At 41.1% G+C, this 5,023-nt stretch overlaps 1 long non-coding RNA gene across 1 annotated transcript; it reads left to right on the plus strand.

Moving 5' to 3' along the window:
• Window positions 1–1,728: 1,728 nt before the first annotated feature.
• Window positions 1,729–3,660, plus strand: LOC114066734. The gene is made up of 3 exons (XR_003573235.1): window positions 1,729–2,112; window positions 3,217–3,301; window positions 3,587–3,660. It is a non-coding gene; the product is annotated as an uncharacterized LOC114066734 (long non-coding RNA).
• The last annotated feature ends 1,363 nt before the right edge of the window (window positions 3,661–5,023 follow it).

Here is a 5,023-nt window from a genome sequence, read left to right on the forward strand (position 1 = left end):
TTTCCCCGCCACTGGCGCCTCAGGAGCCAAGATGGCGCCGGGGAGAGGGACCAAAGTTACTGCCAAAAATTCGCGGCCTTTCCTGAGGGGAAAAATACAGGTATTTGGAATTTCTTTGCTCAAAAGACCTTGTTCTATGCTTCTTGTGTTCAGAGCTGCAATACTCCCACCAAACAAACAAACAAACAAAAAAAAAAAACCAAAAAAAACCCCAAAAAACCCCAACCCGACCAACAAAACCCCCTCACAACATGCACAAAACCCCCCTCAAAAACCAAAAAACCTCTATACATTTCAAGCTAAAGAATTGTGATTAACTCCCCTAAATCCTTTAAGTGACTAATCTTACAGCTGTATTATTCACAGGTCCCACAGCATCGTCTGGAAATGGGAGTGTGGCAACAACATCCAGAGATGCCAAATCCAAGGTCAGGCTCCTGTCCAGCAGCTGAAGAGGCTCCTCCATCAGACCAGTCCTCACTTTCCTCCTCGGTAAGGTAAGAACAGGAATCCTCAGTATTTTTTTAAACACCGAAGTATTTTCCTAAGTGCACCAGGAGGGTTAAGACAGTTGACATTCCCTCATCACAGACTTGTGCTGTTACATGCTCAGAGTGTCACTCAGGGGACAGTGGGTTTGTTCTTTCATTAATTATTCCTCAGTGGAATGCAAAATAGATTAGTAATTAGCATTATTTATGTTATTTCTGTGGAGATCTGATCACATCAACGGTAAGATAGATCCATGTGGGATTAAATTAATTGTCACACATCACTTTAAACTCATCTACCATCTGGAGCTAATGATTTACATTTGACAAATATTTAATAAAAAACCCCCTTCATTACTTACTACTCTTTTATTTTAAATGCTATTTTGATATTTCTTCTTGTTTTACGGATCTTTTCTGTTTACTCAACTGGATTTTTTTGTGAAAGCTGCATTTATAGGAAACAGATTCACTGGCTGGCAGAACAATCCAAGCAATAATTTTTCCTCTCTGCCAGCACGTTTCTTATCTTTTTGGCAGGACATAAAAAAGAGATAAAATGATCAGAAACTTGGGATTTGGCCTGGGCATAAGGGCTCGTAACTTTATCCACATTCAGAATTCATTGGTACAGTTTTAATGGGCACACAAATATATTGAGTGGCAAAGCGAGAATGTTCCCAGAGTTTTCCCAAATTCACGTTCACTTCACTGCTGACAAATAGATGATTGTTTGAAATGTCTTATGTCGTTATTACTCATTAAAATTGCTGTTCTCTGTCTCATGGCAAATCGTACTGGCACTTTGTCTCGATAATTTATATGTACAAGTGACAGTCTGCCCCCCTCACTTCTGTCATCAGCAGTTCTACACAGCCAGAACTTGTATCTGGCCTTGGAATTCTATAGTTGGGATGATTGTGTCTGGTTATTAAAAAAAAAAATAATTCCAGAACAACATAAAGTATTTTTCAGATTATGCCTTTAAAATTAACGGTTAATATTTGTAATTTTTTTTATTTGAACGTGCCTTAAAAGGGTTAAATGGTTTGCAAGCAACAATGAACATTGAAAATAGATCTTTTGACTTAAAACAAAACCATCAAGTAGCTTTGTCCACACTCACCAAAATAAGAAGTGAATGTTCCGTCACTGCCATGGAATAGCAAGTTATGACCACACCACTGTAACAGGAAAAGGATACCAGGACTTGGATTTCACTCAAGATACAAGGCACCAAATAAAACTAATGTTTAACCTAATAAAAAAAAAGCAAAATTATGATGGATTTATTAAGAAACATTTGTATTTTATTTCCCTCCTCCTTAAATTTTTTTCTGGTGTTTTTCCCTCCCTAGGTCCGTAGTCAATTCTAGGATATGTATCTATCCCATTCCTTGTCCCATTCAGAAGGACACCTGCAGCACACTTTCTGTTTCCGCTGATTATGGATTTGTAATTATTTGGCCAAGTTTTTCCATTTGAAAGCAAGAGAAATTGGCTGGAAATTCGAACAGCCACCCCAAAGCAAACCTCAAACGTGTTGAGCCCGATGGAGGCACCTGCAGAGGTTTAACATAAAAATCTTGAGCCTGCCAAGAATTTTTGAAGTCCATCCTTAGTATGGCTTTTTCTTTTTTTTTTTTTTGTAAAATGATATTTCAGAGTAGGAATCTATTTACTGTATTTGATAATCTAACCTCCATAGTAATGTATAAATGCAGATTTCTTCTCAGAAAGCTCTGCTAGAGCCATCTCCAAATCTCTCGAGTCACACAAAGCCTGTGAATTTCTCCTGGAGACTTTTGCTCAGAGGAGCAGTTGGGGAAAACACTGACTTCACCAGGTTCCTTCTACCCTTGGAAGCACCCAAAGCTTGGATGTGGACGTATAATGCACCAGTGGAAAGCACTGAGTAAAAACATCAGCTTGATTTTAATATGCTTTAGTTTATTATTAAAGCTTACAGGAGGCCAGCAGTAGTTTTTGAGCCTTTTCCAGCAGCCTCTGCCACATTGAAATGAACATGTTTAATATCTGTACATGATATTATTCCACCATTTTATGCTGTATGAGTCTTACTGATATTTACCCTGTGGTTGTTAATAAAAGTAGGTGTTTTTTTTTCCTTTTGGCCTGTATGTCTTTGCCCCATCCTCTGCAGCTCACTGGGTGTACTGGTGCAGCAGAAACCTCATCTACATGAAAGTCTTCCAAGTTCCACGAGGGAATTAGTTATGATCCACTTAGTCTTAAGCCCCTTGTTTATTTTGGCCTGGGTACATCTGTAGTTTATCACCCAGTTCTGTCCATCTTCATCCACTCCCCATCCTGCAGCTCAATAAATGTGTCATTTAAAGTGCTCCAGACACTTGTAAAAAAAAAAAAGTGTGGGTATTTTAAGGAATGATTAACACAGAGCAACTTCCATGAGTAGGGACAGTGACCACTTTGCAAACACCCTTCCCCTGCATGGCTGCTTGTGGCTCTGTTCCCTCCAGGGCTTAAATTTAAATTTACGTGCCACTTGATTTGTAAGATTAAACTGAGCTCCTTACGTTGTTTTGTCCTGAAGTTACATGAACTCAGTATTTTATCTGTTACGTTATTTTAAAGGGGAACCCGTTACACAAACCTGGCTCTAGGAAAGCAGCTCAAGATGGCACTTACCTTAAAATAAAACAAAACCTCCAGCCTGACAGTGATTTATTTCCCATCGTTGCAGACAAGGACAATAAGATAAGAAATTGTACCTGTAACTGTTCCAGGAAAGCTGCCTAGTTGTGCTCCAGGCACACCACCGTGCCCAGGTAGGACAGCTCAGCCTTCATTGCACACTGTGAAGAACAATTTTGGCATCATTAAATAGCCCTGAGGTGCCACACCTGAGCAAGTGACCTCTTTGCAACTGATAAACCCATTTTAGCAGGACACATCTCTCTCATCCTACCTTTCTGAAGAAGCCTTAGGAGCGTACATTAAAATAGCATGATTTTAAAACAAATTCTTGTATGTTTTACTTGGTTTTCTCCCCTTGTCATGTTTAGCTCTACTTTAATTTAATTCCCTGCTGTTCCTCTTGTGTTGGCTTTCAGATGCTGCTGGATTTCCTAGGCTGCAATAACCTGGGTATGGCTCACTGTTCCTCTGGAAACTCCTTGGGATGAGCTCCATAATCAAGGTGTCTGTGGCAGGTAGGTGTAAGATTTGATTCGGAGGAGGGATTTTCCGGGAGGAATAAGAAGTTAGGTGATTGCATCAAACAAACTGCCCAGTTGGTCCCATTTGAGGGTCTTGGTGGGGTCCCTGTGTCTCATGATGTTGTAGGGCAGCACCAGCCCCCTTTCCTCCTGCTGGGGGTTTCCTGAGGGCTCTGTGCTCTGCTCCCTGCTGGCAGAGCGCTCCAGGTGCACCGGGAATGCAGATGGACTCGAGCAGAAGAGGTGGGTGACTGAGCTCGAGCCTCTGCTCATCCCCAGCCTCGCTGACCTGCTGGCTAAGCTGGACATGTCCACAACAGGTATTTCTCTTACCCCAGGGCTTGAACCTGTAAGAAAGATTTGCAGATGTCCCAAACCAGCTCTGTGATATCTGAAGTAGGCTGGGTGTAACTTTTTTTTTAAATTTTATTTTTGCACCCTATGAAACACTAGCAAGGCAGAGGATTGAACAGTTGTCTGAGGACACTTATTTTCTAGGACAGTTATTTGGGTATGGTAGTAATTAAAGTGTTTATATATGTGCAGCCTGTATATCATGCTCACACTTTTCTCTTTTGAGGGTTAAACTTCTAAGCCATTTGAGTTACATTTTTTATTGCTGTGAAATCTGAAATTAGCGAAGAACTTCAGGAAAGTAGTTGCTTTTTTTTTGCAGTTACAATGGAAGAGAACAGGAGCAGAATAATAAAGAAAATACTTGGGGTGTGTAGTTCTTTTTTTGTTGTTTAATTTTAATGTCCTTGGTAAATGTAATGGTTTCTGGGAGCTGTGGGTTTGGGCTCTTTGGCAGTCGAAACAACCTCCATTCGCTGAAGCTGATGCCGTAAGTCTGGGATCTTCTGAAATCATTATATATACATGTCCTACAAGATTGTATTAATTAAGATTGCATTGCCCTCTGCTTAAGGGAGAATTGTTCCTTTTAGCAAACTCTTCCTCTTGAAGGAGTTACCTTCGTGTTTTGTACCACTTTTTACTGAGCTGCTTTCCGTGCCACCAGCTCCCCAGGAAACGGGAATGTTTTGGGTCAGTGGGGCAGGGGGTGATGCCAAATGGGAGGCTGTTTGTGTACACTTACCTGCTAAATACACAAGCCTGCTTGCTGTAGCATTTGAGATTCTGCAGATATGTCTTTTAAGTGTTTGCATGGTGTCTTTGAAGCAAAGGTGCTTTCTGAGGTGGTAAATATGCTTTGGCAGTGGGCGCAGAGCTGGGGCTGAGGTGTGTGAGGGGAATGCTCCTGAGGTTGGAGAGGGACGGAATTGGGAGATGGACCCGAAACACTTGTTGCTCATTTCTCGCCATAAATAA

Source organism: Empidonax traillii, unplaced genomic scaffold (genome assembly GCF_003031625.1).
Source record: "Empidonax traillii isolate 1590-97213 ecotype Southwest subspecies unplaced genomic scaffold, ASM303162v1 scaffold804:size347002, whole genome shotgun sequence".
Lineage (NCBI taxonomy): Eukaryota > Metazoa > Chordata > Aves > Passeriformes > Tyrannidae > Empidonax > Empidonax traillii.